The 13,108-nt window shown below is 39.1% G+C and overlaps 24 pseudogenes; all 24 read left to right on the top strand.

Annotated features, from left to right (window-relative positions):
* Positions 1-2,230: 2,230 nt before the first annotated feature.
* LOC149680929 (5S ribosomal RNA) lies at positions 2,231-2,349 on the top strand (annotated as a pseudogene).
* A 137-nt stretch (positions 2,350-2,486) lies between these two features.
* LOC149680928 (5S ribosomal RNA) lies at positions 2,487-2,589 on the top strand (annotated as a pseudogene).
* Positions 2,590-2,711: 122 nt separating this feature from the next.
* LOC149680927 (5S ribosomal RNA) lies at positions 2,712-2,830 on the top strand (annotated as a pseudogene).
* A 135-nt stretch (positions 2,831-2,965) lies between these two features.
* On the top strand, positions 2,966-3,068 carry LOC149680926 (5S ribosomal RNA; annotated as a pseudogene).
* Positions 3,069-3,444: 376 nt separating this feature from the next.
* Positions 3,445-3,547, top strand: LOC149680925 (5S ribosomal RNA; annotated as a pseudogene).
* Positions 3,548-4,605: 1,058 nt separating this feature from the next.
* LOC149680924 (5S ribosomal RNA) lies at positions 4,606-4,724 on the top strand (annotated as a pseudogene).
* Positions 4,725-5,100: 376 nt separating this feature from the next.
* On the top strand, positions 5,101-5,203 carry LOC149680923 (5S ribosomal RNA; annotated as a pseudogene).
* A 122-nt stretch (positions 5,204-5,325) lies between these two features.
* Positions 5,326-5,444, top strand: LOC149680922 (5S ribosomal RNA; annotated as a pseudogene).
* Positions 5,445-6,041: 597 nt separating this feature from the next.
* LOC149680921 (5S ribosomal RNA) lies at positions 6,042-6,160 on the top strand (annotated as a pseudogene).
* Positions 6,161-6,297: 137 nt separating this feature from the next.
* On the top strand, positions 6,298-6,400 carry LOC149680920 (5S ribosomal RNA; annotated as a pseudogene).
* A 582-nt stretch (positions 6,401-6,982) lies between these two features.
* On the top strand, positions 6,983-7,085 carry LOC149680919 (5S ribosomal RNA; annotated as a pseudogene).
* Positions 7,086-7,207: 122 nt separating this feature from the next.
* On the top strand, positions 7,208-7,326 carry LOC149680918 (5S ribosomal RNA; annotated as a pseudogene).
* A 598-nt stretch (positions 7,327-7,924) lies between these two features.
* On the top strand, positions 7,925-8,043 carry LOC149680917 (5S ribosomal RNA; annotated as a pseudogene).
* Positions 8,044-8,180: 137 nt separating this feature from the next.
* On the top strand, positions 8,181-8,283 carry LOC149680916 (5S ribosomal RNA; annotated as a pseudogene).
* Positions 8,284-8,865: 582 nt separating this feature from the next.
* Positions 8,866-8,968, top strand: LOC149680915 (5S ribosomal RNA; annotated as a pseudogene).
* A 122-nt stretch (positions 8,969-9,090) lies between these two features.
* Positions 9,091-9,209, top strand: LOC149680914 (5S ribosomal RNA; annotated as a pseudogene).
* Positions 9,210-9,582: 373 nt separating this feature from the next.
* Positions 9,583-9,685, top strand: LOC149680913 (5S ribosomal RNA; annotated as a pseudogene).
* Positions 9,686-10,270: 585 nt separating this feature from the next.
* Positions 10,271-10,389, top strand: LOC149680912 (5S ribosomal RNA; annotated as a pseudogene).
* A 581-nt stretch (positions 10,390-10,970) lies between these two features.
* LOC149680911 (5S ribosomal RNA) lies at positions 10,971-11,088 on the top strand (annotated as a pseudogene).
* A 362-nt stretch (positions 11,089-11,450) lies between these two features.
* Positions 11,451-11,570, top strand: LOC149680910 (5S ribosomal RNA; annotated as a pseudogene).
* A 360-nt stretch (positions 11,571-11,930) lies between these two features.
* LOC149680909 (5S ribosomal RNA) lies at positions 11,931-12,050 on the top strand (annotated as a pseudogene).
* Positions 12,051-12,187: 137 nt separating this feature from the next.
* Positions 12,188-12,290, top strand: LOC149680908 (5S ribosomal RNA; annotated as a pseudogene).
* A 123-nt stretch (positions 12,291-12,413) lies between these two features.
* On the top strand, positions 12,414-12,532 carry LOC149680907 (5S ribosomal RNA; annotated as a pseudogene).
* A 359-nt stretch (positions 12,533-12,891) lies between these two features.
* LOC149680906 (5S ribosomal RNA) lies at positions 12,892-13,011 on the top strand (annotated as a pseudogene).
* Positions 13,012-13,108: the final 97 nt, after the last annotated feature.

Here is a 13,108-nt window from a genome sequence, read left to right as displayed (position 1 = left end):
CGCGCGACGGCTTGTTTAACAATTAGCTACACCAAAATTCGTTCTCACTGAGTACCCATTAAAAATGAATACGTATTAGGTTTAATAAAAAACATAGGTCGTGAAAATAACAGAATTAATCTACTAAACGTAGGGTTATTCATACTGGAGGGGATTTGAACACCGCATAAAGGGTTAGTGTCACTAAGAATGTTTAATATCAAATAAGACGTTAATGCCATGGAATCTCTAAACCGCTATCACTGTATTACTTTGAAGATTTATCGAACGTTTTCACCGGAGGTGCCAGACAATTTTACCCTTTGGTGGCTCCAAAAAGCCAATCTATTTATGGCATCAAGACCAAAGTCACATTGAAGGTTACAGAATGAAAGCTCACTCAACCACGTTTATTTTGTCATTATGGGCCCCATGACAGGCTTCAATTGTTTACTATTCAGGCAACTATACTTCAACGCGAACCTTGTAGGGTATCAGGCCATAGAATGGGGGAACCATGGAATTTGTGGTTGATTTCATGGCACCTTCTTCCCCGAAATGCTCTTCTGTTTCGTTCGTGCATTGTGGCACTTAATGGGAGGGTGAAGAGGAAAAACCAAGTCATTCGTTTCATCCATTCTTTTACTAATTATAAGACCTATATGCATAGTTAATCATTCAGGAAATATCTCCGAACTATTATAAAGATCAAAATAGTTTCACATTTCACTGTTAAACGCAGCGCCTCCAACCAAGCGAACAAAATACTCCTAGCATACTCTTTGTCGCGCGTTACGTTTTTGACATCCCGCGCATTGTTTATCACTTCTCGCGTTATAATTGCTCTCGAAAATAGCGCGTGCCACATGTGTTTGGTTCGCAGTAAGGCAGGGCGTGACAAGATATTATTGATGCGCAGCTATTTAACCATGAAATCTGAATCTACAACTTAGAATTTTGTAATAAGTCGGAGATATTTTCTGAACGGTTGACTATTTAGTATGGTCTTATAATTAATGGAAGATTCGATAAAAATGCACTTGATCTTCCTCTATACCCTCCTGTTAACACCCTTGATCTGAAAGTTGGTGCGCTGGAAAGTTCAGAAGTATAACGAATTTGATTAGAATTTATGTCTTCACGATGACTAAGAAATTGGTGGCTCTATAATAATAGAGAGAGAGCACACCATATCTTGCAACGTCACGGGTCTCTATCTCTTACGTCGGTGTCATCCCCTCTACCGAGGGAGCACAGTACTCGCTCATGAAAACGCTCCACCAGTAGAGGGGTTGCACGACGGCGCTTGTTCTTTCCCTCCCTGGCCATTGCTGTCTCCCTATATGTCGTGTTAACAATACATTCTAGGTGTTCAGTTATGGCCTATAATTCAATCGCCTAAGAGATTTGTAACGGATTAGTTACCCTTCTTCAGTAATTCATATTATTGTCACGCATACCAGTTTATTTTATGTTTTTGCATATCAATTCAATTTAATTGAAAACCTTTTTTGTTAACCCCTTTAAAATATCATTTGAAATCTTGTTTACATCCATGGCTGGATTACCCCAAAAGAGCTGGTTACCCTTTGCGCGAGCCGGAACGAATGCCCTGTGTCAACCAGAACGACCCGCCACTCTTTTAACGGCAAATTAAACCAGAACCTCCTGCGACCCCTGTAAACCGAATCGAATCACGAGCTCTCTGAGTGCCAGGTGAATACGAGCTCAGACGAATACTAAGAACAACATCACCTGACCCGGCTCAAACGATGAGAGGTTTTAAGAGGAAGAAAGGTTACCAGATAGGAGATTCTAGTATTTTTACCCTCTGAGGGACCAGGCTGGTCAACGACGGATGCGCGCCTAAGACTTCGTGCCCGCTAGATCTATCTATGATAGACGTTGAACAAACTTAAGTGCCGAGAAATCTAACTCCACCACCCGAAGACCGTGCCCAGGACATTACCGTCTCATATAAACTATACGGAAACGACTTCTAAGACCGCGCCGAGAAACCCCTGTCTTCGTGGGCCAAGATTTGCCACCCAAGATAAACTATATGTGCGCAAATGGTTCGAGCAGTGCCGTCCACGAGATTACGCTCTAAACAATTTAATCTAAAACAATGTGCGCGTAGGACCACCTACCACAAGTTCCGTAAAAGCCGGCGTCATTAACATATCTTCTTTTTGTTATTGTTTTATAAAGATGAAGGTTAATTAAATTCAAATTATTAACTACCACTCTCGGCAACGGCCATATCACGCTGAATACACCGGTTCTCGTCCGATAACTGAAGTTAAGTAGCGTCGAGCGCAGTCGCTACTTGGGAGGGAGACCACTTAGGAACACTGCGTGCCGTTGGCTTTTTCACTTTTTTTTCCTCTTTTAAATTTTAATAGATATGAAAAAAGCAAACATGTTTTCATTTTGTTATTGTTTTAAAATGATGAAGGTTTATTTGTCTCACTTAATTTAAATTCGAATTATTAACTAGCACTCTCGGCAACGGCCATATCACGCTGAAAACACCGGTTCTCGTCCGATCACCGAAGTTAAGCAGCGTCGAGCGCATACAGTACTTGGGAATACTGCGTGCCGTTGGCTTTTTCACTTTTGTTTCCTCTTTCAAATTCCACCAGATATGAAAAAAGCAAACATATCTTCTTTTTGTTATTGTTTTATAAAGATGAAAGTTGATTTAATTCAAATTATTAACTAGCACTCTCGGCAACGGCCATAACACGCTGAATACACCGGTTCTCGTCCGATCACCGAAGTTAAGCAGCGTCGAGCGCACTCAGTACTTGGTAGGGAGACCACTTAGGAACACTGCGTGCCGTTGGGTTTTTCACTTTTTTTCCTCTTTTAAATTTTAATGGATATGAAAAAAGCAAACATATTTTTTTTTGTTATTGTTTTAAAATTATGAAGGTTAATTTGTCTCACTTAATTTAAATTCGAATTATTAACTAGCACTCTCGGCAACGGCCATATCACGCTGAAAACACCGGTTCTCGTCCGATCACCGAAGTTAAGCAGCGTCGAGCGCATACAGTACTTGGGAATACTGCGTGCCGTTGGTTTTTCACTTTTGTTTCCTCTTTTAAATTCCACCCGAATTGAAAAAAGTACACATATCTTCTTTTTGTTATTGTTTTATAAAGATGAAACTTAATTTAATTCAAATTATTAACTAGCACTATCGGCAACAGCCATAACACGCTGAATACACCGGTTCTCGTACGATACCCGATCTAAGCAGCGTCGAGCGCAGTCAGTATTTGAGAGGGCGACCACTTAGGAACACTGCGTGCCATTAGCTTTTTCACTTTTTTTTCCTCTTTTAAATTCCAATAGATATGAAAAAAGCAAACATATTTTCTTTTTGTTATTGTTTTAAAAAGATTAAGGTTAATTTGTCTCACTTAATTTAAATTCGAATTATTAACTAGCACTCTCGGCAACGGCCATATCACGCTGAAAACACCGGTTCTCGTCCGATCACCGAAGTTAAGCAGCGTCGAGCGCATACAGTACTTGGGAATACTGCGTGCCGTTGGTTTTTCACTTTTGTTTCCTCTTTTAAATTCCACCCGAATTGAAAAAAGCACACATATCTTCTTTTTGTTATTGTTTTATAAAGATGAAAGTTAATTTAATTCAAATTATTAACTAGCACTATCGGCAACGGCCATAACACGCTGAATACACCGGTTCTCGTACGATACCCGATCTAAGCAGCGTCGAGCGCAGTCAGTATTTGAGAGGGCGACCACTTAGGAACACTGCGTGCCATTAGCTTTTTCACTTTTTTTTCCTCTTTTAAATTCCAATAGATATGAAAAAAGCAAACATATTTTCTTTTTGTTATTGTTTTAAAAAGATGAAGGTTAATTTGTCTCACTTAATTTAAATTCGAATTATTATCTAGCACTCTCGGCAACGGCCATATCACGCTGAGAACACCGGTTCTCGTCCGATCGCCGACGTTAGCAGCGTCGAGCGCAGTCAGTACTTGGGAATACTGCGTGCCGTTGGCTTTTTCACTTTTGTTTCCTCTTTTAAATTCCACCCGATATGAAAAAAGCAAACATATCTTCTTTTTGTTATTGTTTTATAAAGATGAAGGTTAATTTGTCTCACTTAATTTAAATTCGAATTTTTAACTAGCACTCTCGGCAACGGCCATATCACGCTGAGAACACCGGTTCTCGTCCGATCGCCGACGTTAGCAGCGTCGAGCGCAGTCAGTACTTGGGAATACTGCGTGCCGTTGGTTTTTCACTTTTGTTTCCTGTTTTTAATTCCACAAGAATTGAAAAAAGCACACATATCTTCTTTTTGTTATTGTTTTATAAAGATGAAAGTTAATTTAATTTAAATTATTAACTAGCACTATCGGCAACGGCCATAACACGCTGAATACACCGGTTCTCGTACGATAACCGAAGTTAAGCAGCGTCGAGCGCAGTCACTACTTGGGAACACTGCATGCCGATGGCTTTTTCACTTTTGTTTCCTCTTAAATTCCACCAGATATGAAAAAACAAACATATCTTCTTATTGTTATTTTTTTAAAGATGAAGGTTAATTAAGTTCAAATTATTAACTAACACTCTCGGCAACGGCCATATCACGCTGAATACACCGGTTCTCGTCCGATAACTGAAGTTAAGTAGCGTCGAGCGCAGTCACTACTTGGGAGGGCGACCACTTACGAACACTGCGTGCCGTTAGCTTTTTCACTTTTTTTTTCCTCTTTTAAATTCCAATAGATATAAAAAAGCAAACATATTTTCTTTTTGTTATTGTTTTAAAAAGATGAAGGTTAATTTGTCTCACTTAATTTAAATTCGAATTATTATCTAGCACTCTCGGCAACGGCCATATCACGCTGAGAACACCGGTTCTCGTCCGATCGCCGACGTTAGCAGCGTCGAGCGCAGTCAGTACTTGGGAATACTGCGTGCCGTTGGCTTTTTCACTTTTGTTTCCTCTTTTAAATTCCACCCGATATGAAAAAAGCAAACATGTTTTCATTTTGTTATTGTTTTAAAATGATGAAGGTTTATTTGTCTCACTTAATTTAAATTCGAATTATTAACTAGCACTCTCGGCAACGGCCATATCACGCTGAAAACACCGGTTCACGTCCGATCACCGAAGTTAAGCAGCGTCGAGCGCATACAGTACTTGGGAATACTGCGTGCCGTTGGCTTTTTCACTTTTGTTTCCTCTTTCAAATTCCACCAGATATGAAAAAAGCAAACATATCTTCTTTTTGTTATTGTTTTATAAAGATGAAAGTTGATTTAATTCAAATTATTAACTAGCACTCTCGGCAACGGCCATAACACGCTGAATACACCGGTTCTCGTCCGATCACCGAAGTTAAGCAGCGTCGAGCGCAGTCAGTACTTGGGAGGGAGACCACTTAGGAACACTGCGTGCCGTTGGGTTTTTCACTTTTTTTCCTCTTTTAAATTCCAATAGATATAAAAAAGCAAACATGTTTTTTTTTGTTATTGTTTTAAAATTATGAAGGTTAATTTGTCTCACTTAATTTAAATTCGAATTTTTAACTAGCACTCTTGGCAACGGCCATATCACGCTGAGAACACCGGTTCTCGTCCGATCGCCGACGTTAGCAGCGTCGAGCGCAGTCAGTACTTGGGAATACTGCGTGCCGTTGGCTTTTTCACTTTTGTTTCCTCTTTTAAATTCCACCCGATATGAAAAAAGCAAACATATCTTCTTTTTGTTATTGTTTTATAAAGATGAAGGTTAATTTGTCTCACTTAATTTAAATTCGAATTTTTAACTAGCACTCTCGGCAACGGCCATATCACGCTGAGAAAACCGGTTCTCGTCCGATCGCCGACGTTAGCAGCGTCGAGCGCAGTCAATACTTGGGAATACTGCGTGCCGTTTGTTTTTTCACTTTTGTTTCCTCTTTTAAATTCCACCAGATATGAAAAAAGCAAACATATCTTCTTTTTGTTATTGTTTTATAAAGATGAAGGTTAATTAAATTCAAATTATTAACTAGCACTCTCGGCAACGGCCATATCACGCTGAATACACCGGTTCTCGTCCGATAACCGAAGTTAAGCAGCGTCGAGCGCAGTCACTACTTGGGAGGGAGACCACTTAGGAACACTGCGTGCCGTTGGCTTTTTCACTTTTTTTTCCTCTTTTAAATTTTAATAGATATGAAAAAAGCAAACATGTTTTCTTTTTGTTATTGTTTTAAAATGATGAAGGTTAATTTGTCTCACTTAATTTAAATTCGAATTATTAACTAGCACTCTCGGCAACGGCCATATCACGCTGAAAACACCGGTTCACGTCCGATCACCGAAGTTAAGCAGCGTCGAGCGCATACAGTACTTGGGAATACTGCGTGCCGTTGGCTTTTTCACTTTTGTTTCCTCTTTCAAATTCCACCAGATATGAAAAAAGCAAACATATCTTCTTTTTGTTATTGTTTTATAAAGATGAAAGTTGATTTAATTTAAATTATTAACTAGCACTATCGGCAACGGCCATAACACGCTGAATACACCGGTTCTCGTACGATAACCGAAGTTAAGCAGCGTCGAGCGCAGTCACTACTTGGGAACACTGCATGCCGATGGCTTTTTCACTTTTGTTTCCTCTTAAATTCCACCAGATATGAAAAAACAAACATATCTTCTTATTGTTATTTTTTATAAAGATGAAGGTTAATTAAGTTCAAATTATTAACTAGCACTCTCGGCAACGGCCATATCACGCTGAGAACACCGGTTCTCGTCCGATCGCCGACGTTAGCAGCGTCGAGCGCAGTCAGTACTTGGGAATACTGCGTGCCGTTGGCTTTTTCACTTTTGTTTCCTCTTTTAAATTCCACCCGATATGAAAAAAGCAAACATGTTTTCATTTTGTTATTGTTTTAAAATGATGAAGGTTTATTTGTCTCACTTAATTTAAATTCGAATTATTAACTAGCACTCTCGGCAACGGCCATATCACGCTGAAAACACCGGTTCACGTCCGATCACCGAAGTTAAGCAGCGTCGAGCGCATACAGTACTTGGGAATACTGCGTGCCGTTGGCTTTTTCACTTTTGTTTCCTCTTTCAAATTCCACCAGATATGAAAAAAGCAAACATATCTTCTTTTTGTTATTGTTTTATAAAGATGAAAGTTGATTTAATTCAAATTATTAACTAGCACTCTCGGCAACGGCCATAACACGCTGAATACACCGGTTCTCGTCCGATCACCGAAGTTAAGCAGCGTCGAGCGCAGTCAGTACTTGGTAGGGAGACCACTTAGGAACACTGCGTGCCGTTGGGTTTTTCACTTTTTTTCCTCTTTTAAATTTTAATGGATATGAAAAAAGCAAACATATTTTTTTTTGTTATTGTTTTAAAATTATGAAGGTTAATTTGTCTCACTTAATTTAAATTCGAATTTTTAACTAGCACTCTTGGCAACGGCCATATCACGCTGAGAACACCGGTTCTCGTCCGATCGCCGACGTTAGCAGCGTCGAGCGCAGTCAGTACTTGGGAATACTGCGTGCCGTTGGCTTTTTCACTTTTGTTTCCTCTTTTAAATTCCACCCGATATGAAAAAAGCAAACATATCTTCTTTTTGTTATTGTTTTATAAAGATGAAGGTTAATTTGTCTCACTTAATTTAAATTCGAATTTTTAACTAGCACTCTCGGCAACGGCCATATCACGCTGAGAAAACCGGTTCTCGTCCGATCGCCGACGTTAGCAGCGTCGAGCGCAGTCAATACTTGGGAATACTGCGCGCCGTTTGTTTTTTCACTTTTGTTTCCTCTTTTAAATTCCACCAGATATGAAAAAAGCAAACATATCTTCTTTTTGTTATTGTTTTATAAAGATGAAGGTTAATTAAATTCAAATTATTAACTAGCACTCTCGGCAACGGCCATATCACGCTGAATACACCGGTTCTCGTCCGATAACCGAAGTTAAGCAGCGTCGAGCGCAGTCACTACTTGGGAGGGAGACCACTTAGGAACACTGCGTGCCGTTGGCTTTTTCACTTTTTTTTCCTCTTTTAAATTTTAATAGATATGAAAAAAGCAAACATGTTTTCTTTTTGTTATTGTTTTAAAATGATGAAGGTTAATTTGTCTCACTTAATTTAAATTCGAATTATTAACTAGCACTCTCGGCAACGGCCATATCACGCTGAAAACACCGGTTCACGTCCGATCACCGAAGTTAAGCAGCGTCGAGCGCATACAGTACTTGGGAATACTGCGTGCCGTTGGCTTTTTCACTTTTGTTTCCTCTTTCAAATTCCACCAGATATGAAAAAAGCAAACATATCTTCTTTTTGTTATTGTTTTATAAAGATGAAAGTTGATTTAATTTAAATTATTAACTAGCACTATCGGCAACGGCCATAACACGCTGAATACACCGGTTCTCGTACGATAACCGAAGTTAAGCAGCGTCGAGCGCAGTCACTACTTGGGAACACTGCATGCCGATGGCTTTTTCACTTTTGTTTCCTCTTAAATTCCACCAGATATGAAAAAACAAACATATCTTCTTATTGTTATTTTTTATAAAGATGAAGGTTAATTAAGTTCAAATTATTAACTAGCACTCTCGGCAACGGCCATATCACGCTGAGAACACCGGTTCTCGTCCGATCGCCGACGTTAGCAGCGTCGAGCGCAGTCAGTACTTGGGAATACTGCGTGCCGTTGGCTTTTTCACTTTTGTTTCCTCTTTTAAATTCCACCCGATATGAAAAAAGCAAACATGTTTTCATTTTGTTATTGTTTTAAAATGATGAAGGTTTATTTGTCTCACTTAATTTAAATTCGAATTATTAACTAGCACTCTCGGCAACGGCCATATCACGCTGAAAACACCGGTTCACGTCCGATCACCGAAGTTAAGCAGCGTCGAGCGCATACAGTACTTGGGAATACTGCGTGCCGTTGGCTTTTTCACTTTTGTTTCCTCTTTCAAATTCCACCAGATATGAAAAAAGCAAACATATCTTCTTTTTGTTATTGTTTTATAAAGATGAAAGTTGATTTAATTCAAATTATTAACTAGCACTCTCGGCAACGGCCATAACACGCTGAATACACCGGTTCTCGTCCGATCACCGAAGTTAAGCAGCGTCGAGCGCAGTCAGTACTTGGGAGGGAGACCACTTAGGAACACTGCGTGCCGTTGGGTTTTTCACTTTTTTTCCTCTTTTAAATTCCAATAGATATAAAAAAGCAAACATGTTTTTTTTTGTTATTGTTTTAAAATTATGAAGGTTAATTTGTCTCACTTAATTTAAATTCGAATTTTTAACTAGCACTCTTGGCAACGGCCATATCACGCTGAGAACACCGGTTCTCGTCCGATCGCCGACGTTAGCAGCGTCGAGCGCAGTCAGTACTTGGGAATACTGCGTGCCGTTGGCTTTTTCACTTTTGTTTCCTCTTTTAAATTCCACCCGATATGAAAAAAGCAAACATATCTTCTTTTTGTTATTGTTTTATAAAGATGAAGGTTTATTTGTCTCTCTTAATTTAAACTCGAATTATTAACTAGCACTCTCGGCAACGGCCATATCACGCTGAAAACACCGGTTCACGTCCGATCACCGAAGTTAAGCAGCGTCGAGCGCATACAGTACTTGGGAATACTGCGTGCCGTTGGCTTTTTCACTTTTGTTTCCTCTTTCAAATTCCACCAGATATGAAAAAAGCAAACATATCTTCTTTTTGTTATTGTTTTATAAAGATGAAAGTTGATTTAATTCAAATTATTAACTAGCACTCTTGGCAACGGCCATATCACGCTGAGAACACCGGTTCTCGTCCGATCGCCGACGTTAGCAGCGTCGAGCGCAGTCAGTACTTGGGAATACTGCGTGCCGTTGGCTTTTTCACTTTTGTTTCCTCTTTTAAATTCCACCCGATATGAAAAAAGCAAACATATCTTCTTTTTGTTATTGTTTTATAAAGATGAAGATTAATTTGTCTCACTTAATTTAAATTCGAATTTTTAACTAGCACTCTCGGCAACGGCCATATCACGCTGAGAAAACCGGTTCTCGTCCGATCGCCGACGTTAGCAGCGTCGAGCGCAGTCAATACTTGGGAATACTGCGTGCCGTTTGTTTTTTCACTTTTGTTTCCTCTTTTAAATTCCACCAGATATGAAAAAAGCAAACATATCTTCTTTTTGTTATTGTTTTATAAAGATGAAGGTTAATTAAATTCAAATTATTAACTAGCACTCTCGGCAACGGCCATATCACGCTGAATACACCGGTTCTCGTCCGATAACCGAAGTTAAGCAGCGTCGAGCGCAGTCACTACTTGGGAGGGAGACCACTTAGGAACACTGCGTGCCGTTGGCTTTTTCACTTTTTTTTCCTCTTTTAAATTTTAATAGATATGAAAAAAGCAAACATGTTTTCTTTTTGTTATTGTTTTAAAATGATGAAGGTTAATTTGTCTCACTTAATTTAAATTCGAATTTTTAACTAGCACTCTCGGCAACGGCCATATCACGCTGAGAACACCGGTTCTCGTCCGATCGCCGACGTTAGCAGCGTCGAGCGCAGTCAGTACTTGGGAATACTGCGTGCCGTTGGTTTTTCACTTTTGTTTCCTCTTTTAAATTCCACCCGAATTGAAAAAAGCACACATATCTTCTTTTTGTTATTGTTTTATAAAGATGAAAGTTAATTTAATTTAAATTATTAACTAGCACTATCGGCAACGGCCATAACACGCTGAATACACCGGTTCTCGTACGATAACCGAAGTTAAGCAGCGTCGAGCGCAGTCACTACTTGGGAACACTGCATGCCGATGGCTTTTTCACTTTTGTTTCCTCTTAAATTCCACCAGATATGAAAAAACAAACATATCTTCTTATTGTTATTTTTTATAAAGATGAAGGTTAATTAAGTTCAAATTATTAACTAGCACTCTCGGCAACGGCCATATCACGCTGAATACACCGGTTCACGTCCTTCACCGAAGTTAAGCAGCGTCGAGCGCAGTCAGTACTTGGGAGGGAGACCACTTAGGAACACTGCGTGCCGTTGGCTTTTTCACTTTTTTTTCCTCTTTTAATTTTTAATAGATATGAAAAAAGCAAACATGTTTTCATTTTGTTATTGTTTTAAAATGATGAAGGTTTATTTGTCTCACTTAATTTAAATTCGAATTATTAACTAGCACTCTCGGCAACGGCCATATCACGCTGAAAACACCGGTTCACGTCCGATCACCGAAGTTAAGCAGCGTCGAGCGCATACAGTACTTGGGAATACTGCGTGCCGTTTGTTTTTTCACTTTTGTTTCCTCTTTTAAATTCCACCAGATATGAAAAAAGCAAACATATCTTCTTTTTGTTATCGTTTTATAAAGATGAAAGTTAATTAAATTCAAATTATTAACTAGCACTCTCGGCAACGGCCATATCACGCTGAATACACCGATTCTCGTCCGATAACCGAAGTTAAGCAGCGTCGAGCGCAGTCATTAACTTGGGAGGGAGACCACTTAGGAACACTGCGTGCCGTTAGCTTTTTCACTTTTTTTCCTCTTTTAAATTCCAATAGATATGAAAAAAGCATACATATTTTCTTTTTGTTATTGTTTGAAAAAGATGAAGGTTAATTTGTCTAACTTAATTTAAATTCGAATTATTATCTAGCACTCTCGGCAACGGCCATATCACGCTGAGAACACCGGTTCTCGTCCGATCGCCGACGTTAGCAGCGTCGAGCGCAGTCAGTACTTGGTAATACTGCGTGCCGTTTGCTTTTTCACTTTTGTTTCCTCTTTCAAATTCCACCAGATATGAAAAAAGCAAACATATCTTCTTTTTGTTATCGTTTTATAAAGATGAAAGTTAATTAAATTCAAATTATTAACTAGCACTCTCGGCAACGGCCATATCACGCTGAATACACCGATTCTCGTCCGATAACCGAAGTTAAGCAGCGTCGAGCGCAGTCATTAACTTGGGAGGGAGACCACTTAGGAACACTGCGTGCCGTTGGCTTTTTCACTTTTTTTTCCTCTTTTAAATTTAAATAGATATGTAAAAAGCAAACAGGTTTTCTTTTTGTTATAGTTTTAAAATGATGAAGGTTAATTTGTCTCACTTAACTTAAATTCGAATTATTAACTAGCACTCTCGGCAACGGCCATATCACGCTGAAAACACCGGTTCACGTCCGATCACCGAAGTTAAGCAGCGTCGAGCGCATACAGTACTTGGGAATACTTTGTGCCGTTGGCTTTTTCACTTTTGTTTCCTCCTTTAAATTCCACCAGATATGAAAAAAAACAAACATATCTTCTTTTTGTTATTGTTTTATAAAGATGAAGGTTAATTAAATTCAAATTATTAACTAGCACTCTCGGCAACGGCCATATCACGCTGAATACACCGGTTCTCGTCCGATGACCGAAGTGAAGCAGCGTCGAGCGCAGTCAGTACTTGGGAGGGCGACCACTTAGGAACACTGCGTGCCGTTAGCTTTTTCACTTTTTTTCCTCTTTTAAATTCCAATAGATATAAAAAAACAAACATATTTTCTTTTTGTTATTGTTTTAAAAAGATGAAGGTTAATTTGTCTCACTTAATTTAAATTCGAATTATTATCTAGCACTCTCGGCAACGGCCATATCACGCTGAGAACACCGGTTCTCGTCCGATCGCCGACGTTAGCAGCGTCGAGCGCAGTCAGTACTTGGTAATACTGCGTGCCGTTTGCTTTTTCACTTTTGTTTCCTCTTTCAAATTCCACCAGATATGAAAAAAGCAAACATATCTTCTTTTTGTTATCGTTTTATAAAGATGAAAGTTAATTAAATTCAAATTATTAACTAGCACTCTCGGCAACGGCCATATCACGCTGAATACACCGATTCTCGTCCGATAACCGAAGTTAAGCAGCGTCGAGCGCAGTCATTAACTTGGGAGGGAGACCACTTAGGAACACTGCGTGCCGTTAGCTTTTTCACTTTTTTTCCTCTTTTAAATTCCAATAGATATGAAAAAAGCATACATATTTTCTTTTTGTTATTGTTTGAAAAAGATGAAGGTTAATTTGT

This window comes from Phalangium opilio, unplaced genomic scaffold (assembly GCF_054372755.1).
Source record: "Phalangium opilio isolate 3A_F unplaced genomic scaffold, DU_Popi_V2 ptg000039l_2, whole genome shotgun sequence".
Taxonomy (NCBI): Eukaryota; Metazoa; Arthropoda; class Arachnida; order Opiliones; family Phalangiidae; genus Phalangium; species Phalangium opilio.
This window is presented reverse-complemented; position numbering and strand designations above follow the sequence as displayed.